This window comes from Anguilla rostrata, unplaced genomic scaffold, assembly GCF_018555375.3.
Source record: "Anguilla rostrata isolate EN2019 unplaced genomic scaffold, ASM1855537v3 scaf0915, whole genome shotgun sequence".
Lineage (NCBI taxonomy): Eukaryota > Metazoa > Chordata > Actinopteri > Anguilliformes > Anguillidae > Anguilla > Anguilla rostrata.
Window position 1 is genome coordinate 1 of NW_026986296.1, and position 12,500 is coordinate 12,500.

General features: G+C 44.4%; 11 non-coding genes across 11 annotated transcripts in view; 5 read left to right on the plus strand and 6 right to left on the minus strand.

The window, feature by feature from the left end:
- The first annotated feature begins 712 nt into the window (after nucleotides 1-712).
- Nucleotides 713-831, plus strand: LOC135246794 (5S ribosomal RNA). The gene has a single exon (XR_010327939.1). It is a non-coding gene; the product is annotated as a 5S ribosomal RNA (ribosomal RNA).
- Nucleotides 832-1,789: 958 nt separating this feature from the next.
- LOC135246797 (U1 spliceosomal RNA) lies at nucleotides 1,790-1,953 on the plus strand. Its single transcript, XR_010327941.1, has one exon. It is a non-coding gene; the product is annotated as a U1 spliceosomal RNA (small nuclear RNA).
- A 1,030-nt stretch (nucleotides 1,954-2,983) lies between these two features.
- LOC135246802 (5S ribosomal RNA) lies at nucleotides 2,984-3,102 on the plus strand. The gene has a single exon (XR_010327946.1). It is a non-coding gene; the product is annotated as a 5S ribosomal RNA (ribosomal RNA).
- Nucleotides 3,103-4,063: 961 nt separating this feature from the next.
- Nucleotides 4,064-4,227, plus strand: LOC135246798 (U1 spliceosomal RNA). Its single transcript, XR_010327942.1, has one exon. It is a non-coding gene; the product is annotated as a U1 spliceosomal RNA (small nuclear RNA).
- Nucleotides 4,228-5,257: 1,030 nt separating this feature from the next.
- LOC135246803 (5S ribosomal RNA) lies at nucleotides 5,258-5,376 on the plus strand. Its single transcript, XR_010327947.1, has one exon. It is a non-coding gene; the product is annotated as a 5S ribosomal RNA (ribosomal RNA).
- Nucleotides 5,377-6,829: 1,453 nt separating this feature from the next.
- On the minus strand, nucleotides 6,830-6,948 carry LOC135246804 (5S ribosomal RNA). Its single transcript, XR_010327948.1, has one exon. It is a non-coding gene; the product is annotated as a 5S ribosomal RNA (ribosomal RNA).
- Nucleotides 6,949-7,976: 1,028 nt separating this feature from the next.
- Nucleotides 7,977-8,140, minus strand: LOC135246799 (U1 spliceosomal RNA). Its single transcript, XR_010327943.1, has one exon. It is a non-coding gene; the product is annotated as a U1 spliceosomal RNA (small nuclear RNA).
- Nucleotides 8,141-9,091: 951 nt separating this feature from the next.
- Nucleotides 9,092-9,210, minus strand: LOC135246805 (5S ribosomal RNA). Its single transcript, XR_010327949.1, has one exon. It is a non-coding gene; the product is annotated as a 5S ribosomal RNA (ribosomal RNA).
- A 1,026-nt stretch (nucleotides 9,211-10,236) lies between these two features.
- Nucleotides 10,237-10,400, minus strand: LOC135246800 (U1 spliceosomal RNA). Its single transcript, XR_010327944.1, has one exon. It is a non-coding gene; the product is annotated as a U1 spliceosomal RNA (small nuclear RNA).
- Nucleotides 10,401-11,350: 950 nt separating this feature from the next.
- LOC135246795 (5S ribosomal RNA) lies at nucleotides 11,351-11,469 on the minus strand. Its single transcript, XR_010327940.1, has one exon. It is a non-coding gene; the product is annotated as a 5S ribosomal RNA (ribosomal RNA).
- Nucleotides 11,470-12,498: 1,029 nt separating this feature from the next.
- LOC135246801 (U1 spliceosomal RNA) overlaps nucleotides 12,499-12,500 on the minus strand; it is a 164-nt gene continuing 162 nt past the window's right edge. The window contains exon 1 of the small nuclear RNA XR_010327945.1: nucleotides 12,499-12,500. This exon is cut by the window's right edge and continues 162 nt beyond it. This is a non-coding gene — a small nuclear RNA (U1 spliceosomal RNA).

The window sequence follows — 12,500 nt, forward strand, 5'->3', positions numbered from 1 at the left end:
ACTCCGTAGCATTTTCTTACTTTTTTCAGAGGGGGCGGCTACTGCCATTTGTAAAGCCATAAGTGATCGCACAAGGTTTGCAAAACATTACATTTGCATACATTTTCCCAATATTTTATCAGGCAAGCCGTTTTACCCAAAGCGACGTGCAATAAGTGATTGCCGAAGGTCGTTGCAAGAACTACAGAACGTACGTCCGACAAAGTTCAATTCTCATAAAGAATCAGCTACCCCGAGCCATTAACATAGCCAGTTCAATCCGTAAGCAGAAGCCCAATGTACATTGCGAAGCCTGGCATCGCAGTCACGTCAGGCACAGCGGATTTAACTAGGAATAATTCTAATTCAGATATATGAAAATACCATTTTCACTAGCCAAAACGGAATTACAGACGTCATAAATAGCTGATCATTCGGTATGTGCGACGATTCGAATGGCCATACTTGTGATGTCATTATGGATATCTTTAAAGTTATTGTGACAAGTGAAAGCATGTTTTCAGATGTCTTGATTCATCCTTCTTACTCGTCAGTTTCAAATTGCAGTTATCTTGAATTGTCATTCTGACTAGTAACATTGTAATTTCGCCCAATTCGAATGAGTTTGTCGATAACTGAAATGCAATTACGGATTGTGGAGCGAGGCTATTGAATGTTAGGAGGGCTTGCCATGACGGCCAGTATTTAAACGGCTTTGGCTGCGACTTTCTTCGCTTACGGCCACACCACCCTGAAAACGCCCGATCTCGTCTGATCTCGGAAGCTAAGCAGGGTCGGGCCTGGTTAGTACTTGGATGGGAGACCGCCTGGGAATACCAGGTGCAGTAAGCTTTTACTTAGGTGCTTACATATATATATATATTTTTTTTTTTTGCGTTGTCACACTAGGGGGCGATCTCTCACACGATTTAAGCTGGAATACCGGAACTGTGCAAAGTAAAATAAAACATCAACATGTCTTAGATATCTAGTCACAGTTCAAAGCTATTGGCGTCAGCACGCTTCGTTTTCTGTCAAAAGCGTTTTTTGTTTTTCTTGTTTCAGAATGAGAGAGAAGGGGGGTATTTCAGAAAACAGGCTTACCGAGTCGACTCTGCTCTGTAACTGCGCCGAGTCAATACCAGGAAGAACTGTATCCACTTCAGTCCATGTTCCTGATTCGCGAGGGCTGCCGGGTTTTCCTCGGTACACTTAGCCGGCTAACCCTGCGTCCTGATACGGGGCCCAGGAGTTCGCTTAACTGTGCATTTTTGCGTTCCCCATGCGTTCATTTGCGAATTACGTGTGTGCATACTCGATGAAAAAGAAGGAAGAACTAATGTTAATGGCCTCTCACCAGGGAATGCTGCGTAGGGGAATTCCGTTTACCACTCGCTCTGTCCTGTGTGGATGCTTCTGAGAATGTGTAGGCTACTGCGAGGCACAGAGGGAAATATATATATCCCTCTGTGCCTCGCAGTAGCCTACACATTCTCAGAAGCATCCATACACGACAGAGCGTATACTATTACATAAAAATGCAACTTAAAAAAAAAAAAAAAAAAAATTATATATATATATATATATATATATTTATATATATTATTTTTTTTTTTTTTTTAAAGTTGCATTTTTATGTAATAGTATAAATATTAAGGAGAGCCAGCATTCTGTCACAGGTAGTGAGATCGGACAGTTCGCTCGCCGTCATTGTGCGCCTTGGAGAGCTGCGCAGCTGGAACGGTGTGCTACCCACGTATGTGAAAGTCACGGCGTGGCGCAGGGACAGATTCCGAGAGGTGCACAACTCATACTTACCTGGCGGGGGAGATACCATGATCACGAAGGTGGTTCACCCAGGGCGAGGCTCGGCCATTGCACTTCGGTCATGCTGACCCCTGCGAATTCCCCAAATGTGGGAATCTCGACCGCATAATTTCTGTTAGTGGGGGACTGCGTTCGCGCTCTCCCCTGATGTTGCTGTGAAAAAGCAGAATGTACTCGATGGCGCCGTGGCGCCTATAGACCGTGAAGCGGGCGTAAATGTAAGAAAGTGCGTAAAATCCACAGAAACAACTTTGCTGCAGGTCAGTCGCATTGCAACGGCATATGGCAAGTCCTTTTAAAATGTAATGGGTTGCCCGCATTTTTAAATTGCAAGTGAGTGTAACTCATTTAACCAGGGTGACGCGACTTCGTCAGGGTTTTCAATGCTGCGGCCGGTGCGAGAAACGAGCTGTTGACTTCCCTGTCTAAAACAACACGGCGACTGTTTCGCCCCATCTCTTTCCACTCCGTAGCATTTTCTTACTTTTTTCAGAGGGGGCGGCTACTGCCATTTGTAAAGCCATAAGTGATCGCACAAGGTTTGCAAAACATTACATTTGCATACATTTTCCCAATATTTTATCAGGCAAGCCGTTTTAACCCAAAGCGACGTGCAATAAGTGATTGCCGAAGGTCGTTGCAAGAACTACAGAACGTACGTCCGACAAAGTTCAATTCTCATAAAGAATCAGCTACCCCGAGCCATTAACATAGCCAGTTCAATCCGTAAGCAGAAGCCCAATGTACATTGCGAAGCCTGGCATCGCAGTCACGTCAGGCACAGCGGATTTAACTAGGAATAATTCTAATTCAGATATATGAAAATACCATTTTCACTAGCCAAAACGGAATTACAGACGTCATAAATAGCTGATCATTCGGTATGTGCGACGATTCGAATGGCCATACTTGTGATGTCATTATGGATATCTTTAAAGTTATTGTGACAAGTGAAAGCATGTTTTCAGATGTCTTGATTCATCCTTCTTACTCGTCAGTTTCAAATTGCAGTTATCTTGAATTGTCATTCTGACTAGTAACATTGTAATTTCGCCCAATTCGAATGAGTTTGTCGATAACTGAAATGCACTTACGGATTGTGGAGCGAGGCTATTGAATGTTAGGAGGGCTTGCCATGACGGCCAGTATTTAAACGGCTTTGGCTGCGACTTTCTTCGCTTACGGCCACACCACCCTGAAAACGCCCGATCTCGTCTGATCTCGGAAGCTAAGCAGGGTCGGGCCTGGTTAGTACTTGGATGGGAGACCGCCTGGGAATACCAGGTGCAGTAAGCTTTTACTTAGGTGCTTACATATATATATATATTTTTTTTTTTTTGCGTTGTCACACTAGGGGGCGATCTCTCACACGATTTAAGCTGGAATACCGGAACTGTGCAAAGTAAAATAAAACATCAACATGTCTTAGATATCTAGCCATAGTTCAAAGCTATTGGCGTCAGCACGCTTCGGTTTCTGTCAAAAGCGTTTTTTGTTTTTCTTGTTTCAGAATGAGAGAGAAGGGGGGTATTTCAGAAAACAGGCTTACCGAGTCGACTCTGCTCTGTAACTGCGCCGAGTCAATACCAGGAAGAACTGTATCCACTTCAGTCCATGTTCCTGATTCGCGAGGGCTGCCGGGTTTTCCTCGGTACACTTAGCCGGCTAACCCTGCGTCCTGATACGGGGCCCAGGAGTTCGCTTAACTGTGCATTTTTGCGTTCCCCATGCGTTCATTTGCGAATTACGTGTGTGCATACTCGATGAAAAAGAAGGAAGAACTAATGTTAATGGCCTCTCACCAGGGAATGCTGCGTAGGGGAATTCCGTTTACCACTCGCTCTGTCCTGTGTGGATGCTTCTGAGAATGTGTAGGCTACTGCGAGGCACAGAGGGAAATATATATATCCCTCTGTGCCTCGCAGTAGCCTACACATTCTCAGAAGCATCCATACACGACAGAGCGTATACTATTACATAAAAATGCAACTTAAAAAAAAAAAAAAAAAAAAAATTATATATATATATATATATATATTTATATATATTCTTTTTTTTATTTTTTTTTAAAGTTGCATTTTTATGTAATAGTATAAATATTAAGGAGAGCCAGCATTCTGTCACAGGTAGTGAGATCGGACAGTTCGCTCGCCGTCATTGTGCGCCTTGGAGAGCTGCGCAGCTGGAACGGTGTGCTACCCACGTATGTGAAAGTCACGGCGTGGCGCAGGGACAGATTCCGAGAGGTGCACAACTCATACTTACCTGGCGGGGGAGATACCATGATCACGAAGGTGGTTCACCCAGGGCGAGGCTCGGCCATTGCACTTCGGTCATGCTGACCCCTGCGAATTCCCCAAATGTGGGAATCTCGACCGCATAATTTCTGTTAGTGGGGGACTGCGTTCGCGCTCTCCCCTGATGTTGCTGTGAAAAAGCAGAATGTACTCGATGGCGCCGTGGCGCCTATAGACCGTGAAGCGGGCGTAAATGTAAGAAAAGTGCGTAAAATCCACAGAAACAACTTTGCTGCAGGTCAGTCGCATTGCAACGGCATATGGCAAGTCCTTTTAAAATGTAATGGGTTGCCCGCATTTTTAAATTGCAAGTGAGTGTAACTCATTTAACCAGGGTGACGCGACTTCGTCAGGGTTTTCAATGCTGCGGCCGGTGCGAGAAACGAGCTGTTGACTTCCCTGTCTAAAACAACACGGCGACTGTTTCGCCCCATCTCTTTCCACTCCGTAGCATTTTCTTACTTTTTTCAGAGGGGGCGGCTACTGCCATTTGTAAAGCCATAAGTGATCGCACAAGGTTTGCAAAACATTACATTTGCATACATTTTCCCAATATTTTATCAGGCAAGCCGTTTTACCCAAAGCGACGTGCAATAAGTGATTGCCGAAGGTCGTTGCAAGAACTACAGAACGTACGTCCGACAAAGTTCAATTCTCATAAAGAATCAGCTACCCCGAGCCATTAACATAGCCAGTTCAATCCGTAAGCAGAAGCCCAATGTACATTGCGAAGCCTGGCATCGCAGTCACGTCAGGCACAGCGGATTTAACTAGGAATAATTCTAATTCAGATATATGAAAATACCATTTTCACTAGCCAAAACGGAATTACAGACGTCATAAATAGCTGATCATTCGGTATGTGCGACGATTCGAATGGCCATACTTGTGATGTCATTATGGATATCTTTAAAGTTATTGTGACAAGTGAAAGCATGTTTTCAGATGTCTTGATTCATCCTTCTTACTCGTCAGTTTCAAATTGCAGTTATCTTGAATTGTCATTCTGACTAGTAACATTGTAATTTCGCCCAATTCGAATGAGTTTGTCGATAACTGAAATGCACTTACGGATTGTGGAGCGAGGCTATTGAATGTTAGGAGGGCTTGCCATGACGGCCAGTATTTAAACGGCTTTGGCTGCGACTTTCTTCGCTTACGGCCACACCACCCTGAAAACGCCCGATCTCGTCTGATCTCGGAAGCTAAGCAGGGTCGGGCCTGGTTAGTACTTGGATGGGAGACCGCCTGGGAATACCAGGTGCAGTAAGCTTTTACTTAGGTGCTTACATATATATATATTTTTTTTTTTTTTGCGTTGTCACACTAGGGGGCGATCTCTCACACGATTTAAGCTGGAATACCGGAACTGTGCAAAGTAAAATAAAACATCAACATGTCTTAGATATCTAGTCACAGTTCAAAGCTATTGGCGTCAGCACGCTTCGGTTTCTGTCAAAAGCGTTTTTTGTTTTTCTTGTTTCAGAATGAGAGAGAAGGGGGGTATTTCAGAAAACAGGCTTACCGAGTCGACTCTGCTCTGTAACTGCGCCGAGTCAATACCAGGAAGAACTGTATCCACTTCAGTCCATGTTCCTGATTCGCGAGGGCTGCCGGGTTTTCCTCGGTACACTTAGCCGGCTAACCCTGCGTCCTGATACGGGGCCCAGGAGTTCGCTTAACTGTGCATTTTTGCGTTCCCCATGCGTTCATTTGCGAATTACGTGTGTGCATACTCGATGAAAAAGAAGGAAGAACTAATGTTAATGGCCTCTCACCAGGGAATGCTGCGTAGGGGAATTCCGTTTACCACTCGCTCTGTCCTGTGTGGATGCTTCTGAGAATGTGTAGGCTACTGCGAGGCACAGAGGGAAATATATATCCCTCTGTGCCTCGCAGTAGCCTACACATTCTCAGAAGCATCCATACACGACAGAGCGTATACTATTACATAAAAATGCAACTTAAAAAAAAAAAAAAAAAAATATATATATATATATATATAATATTTTTTTTTTTTTTTTTTTTTTAAGTTGCATTTTATGTAATAGTATACGCTCTGTCGTGTATGGATGCTTCTGAGAATGTGTAGGCTACTGCGAGGCACAGAGGGATATATATATTTCCCTCTGTGCCTCGCAGTAGCCTACACATTCTCAGAAGCATCCACACAGGACAGAGCGAGTGGTAAACGGAATTCCCCTTCGCAGCATTCCCTGGTGAGAGGCCATTAACATTAGTTCTTCCTTCATTTTCATCGAGTATGCACACACGTAATTCGCAAATGAACGCATGGGGAACGCAAAAATGCACAGTTAAGCGAACTCCTGGGCCCCGTATCAGGACGCAGGGTTAGCCGGCTAAGTGTACCGAGGAAAACCCGGCAGCCCTCGCGAATCAGGAACATGGACTGAAGTGGATACAGTTCTTCCTGGTATTGACTCGGCGCAGTTACAGAGCAGAGTCGACTCGGTAAGCCTGTTTTCTGAAATACCCCCCTTCTCTCTCATTCTGAAACAACAAAAACAAAAAACGCTTTTGACAGAAACCGAAGCGTGCTGACGCCAATAGCTTTGAACTGTGGCTAGATATCTAAGACATGTTGATGTTTTATTTTACTTTGCACAGTTCCGGTATTCCAGCTTAAATCGTGTGAGAGATCGCCCCCTAGTGTGACAACGCAAAAAAAAAAAAAAAAAAATTATATATGTAAGCACCTAAGTAAAAGCTTACTGCACCTGGTATTCCCAGGCGGTCTCCCATCCAAGTACTAACCAGGCCCGACCCTGCTTAGCTTCCGAGATCAGACGAGATCGGGCGTTTTCAGGGTGGTGTGGCCGTAAGCGAAGAAAGTCGCAGCCAAAGCCGTTTAAATACTGGCCGTCATGGCAAGCCCTCCTAACATTCAATAGCCTCGCTCCACAATCCGTAATTGCATTTCAGTTATCGACAAACTCATTCGAATTGGGCGAAATTACAATGTTACTAGTCAGAATGACAATTCAAGATAACTGCAATTTGAAACTGACGAGTAAGAAGGATGAATCAAGACATCTGAAAACATGCTTTCACTTGTCACAATAACTTTAAAGATATCCATAATGACATCACAAGTATGGCCATTCGAATCGTCGCACATACCGAATGATCAGCTATTTATGACGTCTGTAATTCCGTTTTGGCTAGTGAAAATGGTATTTTCATATATCTGAATTAGAATTATTCCTAGTTAAATCCGCTGTGCCTGACGTGACTGCGATGCCAGGCTTCGCAATGTACATTGGGCTTCTGCTTACGGATTGAACTGGCTATGTTAATGGCTCGGGGTAGCTGATTCTTTATGAGAATTGAACTTTGTCGGACGTACGTTCTGTAGTTCTTGCAACGACCTTCGGCAATCACTTATTGCACGTCGCTTTGGGTAAAACGGCTTGCCTGATAAAATATTGGGAAAATGTATGCAAATGTAATGTTTTGCAAACCTTGTGCGATCACTTATGGCTTTACAAATGGCAGTAGCCGCCCCCTCTGAAAAAGTAAGAAAATGCTACGGAGTGGAAAGAGATGGGCGAAACAGTCGCCGTGTTGTTTTAGACAGGGAAGTCAACAGCTCGTTTCTCGCACCGGCCGCAGCATTGAAAACCCTGACGAAGTCGCGTCACCCTGGTTAAATGAGTTACACTCACTTGCAATTTAAAAATGCGGGCAACCCATTACATTTTAAAAGGACTTGCCATATGCCGTTGCAATGCGACTGACCTGCAGCAAAGTTGTTTCTGTGGATTTTACGCACTTTTCTTACATTTACGCCCGCTTCACGGTCTATAGGCGCCACGGCGCCATCGAGTACATTCTGCTTTTTCACAGCAACATCAGGGGAGAGCGCGAACGCAGTCCCCCACTAACAGAAATTATGCGGTCGAGATTCCCACATTTGGGGAATTCGCAGGGGTCAGCATGACCGAAGTGCAATGGCCGAGCCTCGCCCTGGGTGAACCACCTTCGTGATCATGGTATCTCCCCCGCCAGGTAAGTATGAGTTGTGCACCTCTCGGAATCTGTCCCTGCGCCACGCCGTGACTTTCACATACGTGGGTAGCACACCGTTCCAGCTGCGCAGCTCTCCAAGGCGCACAATGACGGCGAGCGAACTGTCCGATCTCACTACCTGTGACAGAATGCTGGCTCTCCTTAATATTTATACTATTACATAAAAATGCAACTTTAAAAAAAAATAAAAAAAATATATATAAATATATATATATATATATATATAATTTTTTTTTTTTTTTTTTTTTTTAAGTTGCATTTTTATGTAATAGTATACGCTCTGTCGTGTATGGATGCTTCTGAGAATGTGTAGGCTACTGCGAGGCACAGAGGGATATATATATTTCCCTCTGTGCCTCGCAGTAGCCTACACATTCTCAGAAGCATCCACACAGGACAGAGCGAGTGGTAAACGGAATTCCCCTACGCAGCATTCCCTGGTGAGAGGCCATTAACATTAGTTCTTCCTTCTTTTTCATCGAGTATGCACACACGTAATTCGCAAATGAACGCATGGGAACGCAAAAATGCACAGTTAAGCGAACTCCTGGGCCCCGTATCAGGACGCAGGGTTAGCCGGCTAAGTGTACCGAGGAAAACCCGGCAGCCCTCGCGAATCAGGAACATGGACTGAAGTGGATACAGTTCTTCCTGGTATTGACTCGGCGCAGTTACAGAGCAGAGTCGACTCGGTAAGCCTGTTTTCTGAAATACCCCCCTTCTCTCTCATTCTGAAACAACAAAAAACGCTTTTGACAGAAACCGAAGCGTGCTGACGCCAATAGCTTTGAACTATGGCTAGATATCTAAGACATGTTGATGTTTTATTTTACTTTGCACAGTTCCGGTATTCCAGCTTAAATCGTGTGAGAGATCGCCCCCTAGTGTGACAACGCAAAAAAAAAAAATATATATATATATGTAAGCACCTAAGTAAAAGCTTACTGCACCTGGTATTCCCAGGCGGTCTCCCATCCAAGTACTAACCAGGCCCGACCCTGCTTAGCTTCCGAGATCAGACGAGATCGGGCGTTTTCAGGGTGGTGTGGCCGTAAGCGAAGAAAGTCGCAGCCAAAGCCGTTTAAATACTGGCCGTCATGGCAAGCCCTCCTAACATTCAATAGCCTCGCTCCACAATCCGTAATGCATTTCAGTTATCGACAAACTCATTCGAATTGGGCGAAATTACAATGTTACTAGTCAGAATGACAATTCAAGATAACTGCAATTTGAAACTGACGAGTAAGAAGGATGAATCAAGACATCTGAAAACATGCTTTCACTTGTCACAATAACTTTAAAGATATCCATAATGACATCACAAGTATGGCCATTCGAATCGTCGCACATACCGAATGATCAGCTATTTATGACGTCTGTAATTCCGTTTTGGCTAGTGAAAATGGTATTTTCATATATCTGAATTAGAATTATTCCTAGTTAAATCCGCTGTGCCTGACGTGACTGCGATGCCAGGCTTCGCAATGTACATTGGGCTTCTGCTTACGGATTGAACTGGCTATGTTAATGGCTCGGGGTAGCTGATTCTTTATGAGAATTGAACTTTGTCGGACGTACGTTCTGTAGTTCTTGCAACGACCTTCGCAATCACTTATTGCACGTCGCTTTGGTAAAACGGCTTGCCTGATAAAATATTGGGAAAATGTATGCAAATGTAATGTTTTGCAAACCTTGTGCGATCACTTATGGCTTTACAAATGGCAGTAGCCGCCCCCTCTGAAAAAGTAAGAAAATGCTACGGAGTGGAAAGAGATGGGGCGAAACAGTCGCCGTGTTGTTTTAGACAGGGAAGTCAACAGCTCGTTTCTCGCACCGGCCGCAGCATTGAAAACCCTGACGAAGTCGCGTCACCCTGGTTAAATGAGTTACACTCACTTGCAATTTAAAAATGCGGGCAACCCATTACATTTTAAAAGGACTTGCCATATGCCGTTGCAATGCGACTGACCTGCAGCAAAGTTGTTTCTGTGGATTTTACGCACTTTTCTTACATTTACGCCCGCTTCACGGTCTATAGGCGCCACGGCGCCATCGAGTACATTCTGCTTTTTCACAGCAACATCAGGGGAGAGCGCGAACGCAGTCCCCCACTAACAGAAATTATGCGGTCGAGATTCCCACATTTGGGGAATTCGCAGGGGTCAGCATGACCGAAGTGCAATGGCCGAGCCTCGCCCTGGGTGAACCACCTTCGTGATCATGGTATCTCCCCCGCCAGGTAAGTATGAGTTGTGCACCTCTCGGAATCTGTCCCTGCGCCACGCCGTGACTTTCACATACGTGGGTAGCACACCGTTCCAGCTGCGCAGCTCTCCAAGGCGCACAATGACGGCGAGCGAACTGTCCGATCTCACTACCTGTGACAGAATGCTGGCTCTCCTTAATATTTATACTATTACATAAAAATGCAACTTTAAAAAAAAATTTAAAAAATAATATATATAAATATATATATATATATATATAATTTTTTTTTTTTTTTTTTTTTAAGTTGCATTTTTATGTAATAGTATACGCTCTGTCGTGTATGGATGCTTCTGAGAATGTGTAGGCTACTGCGAGGCACAGAGGGATATTTCCCTCTGTGCCTCGCAGTAGCCTACACATTCTCAGAAGCATCCACACAGGACAGAGCGAGTGGTAAACGGAATTCCCCTACGCAGCATTCCCTGGTGAGAGGCCATTAACATTAGTTCTTCCTTCTTTTTCATCGAGTATGCACACACGTAATTCGCAAATGAACGCATGGGGAACGCAAAAATGCACAGTTAAGCGAACTCCTGGGCCCCGTATCAGGACGCAGGGTTAGCCGGCTAAGTGTACCGAGGAAAACCCGGCAGCCCTCGCGAATCAGGAACATGGACTGAAGTGGATACAGTTCTTCCTGGTATTGACTCGGCGCAGTTACAGAGCAGAGTCGACTCGGTAAGCCTGTTTTCTGAAATACCCCCCTTCTCTCTCATTCTGAAACAAAAACAAAAAACGCTTTTGACAGAAACCGAAGCGTGCTGACGCCAATAGCTTTGAACTGTGGCTAGATATCTAAGACATGTTGATGTTTTATTTTACTTTGCACAGTTCCGGTATTCCAGCTTAAATCGTGTGAGAGATCGCCCCCTAGTGTGACAACGCAAAAAAAAAAAATATATATATATATATGTAAGCACCTAAGTAAAAGCTTACTGCACCTGGTATTCCCAGGCGGTCTCCCATCCAAGTACTAACCAGGCCCGACCCTGCTTAGCTTCCGAGATCAGACGAGATCGGGCGTTTTCAGGGTGGTGTGGCCGTAAGCGAAGAAAGTCGCAGCCAAAGCCGTTTAAATACTGGCCGTCATGGCAAGCCCTCCTAACATTCAATAGCCTCGCTCCACAATCCGTAATTGCATTTCAGTTATCGACAAACTCATTCGAATTGGGCGAAATTACAATGTTACTAGTCAGAATGACAATTCAAGATAACTGCAATTTGAAACTGACGAGTAAGAAGGATGAATCAAGACATCTGAAAACATGCTTTCACTTGTCACAATAACTTTAAAGATATCCATAATGACATCACAAGTATGGCCATTCGAATCGTCGCACATACCGAATGATCAGCTATTTATGACGTCTGTAATTCCGTTTTGGCTAGTGAAAATGGTATTTTCATATATCTGAATTAGAATTATTCCTAGTTAAATCCGCTGTGCCTGACGTGACTGCGATGCCAGGCTTCGCAATGTACATTGGGCTTCTGCTTACGGATTGAACTGGCTATGTTAATGGCTCGGGGTAGCTGATTCTTTATGAGAATTGAACTTTGTCGGACGTACGTTCTGTAGTTCTTGCAACGACCTTCGGCAATCACTTATTGCACGTCGCTTTGGGTAAAACGGCTTGCCTGATAAAATATTGGGAAAATGTATGCAAATGTAATGTTTTGCAAACCTTGTGCGATCACTTATGGCTTTACAAATGGCAGTAGCCGCCCCCTCTGAAAAAAGTAAGAAAATGCTACGGAGTGGAAAGAGATGGGGCGAAACAGTCGCCGTGTTGTTTTAGACAGGGAAGTCAACAGCTCGTTTCTCGCACCGGCCGCAGCATTGAAAACCCTGACGAAGTCGCGTCACCCTGGTTAAATGAGTTACACTCACTTGCAATTTAAAAATGCGGGCAACCCATTACATTTTAAAGGACTTGCCATATGCCGTTGCAATGCGACTGACCTGCAGCAAAGTTGTTTCTGTGGATTTTACGCACTTTTCTTACATTTACGCCCGCTTCACGGTCTATAGGCGCCACGGCGCCATCGAGTACATTCTGCTTTTTCACAGCAACATCA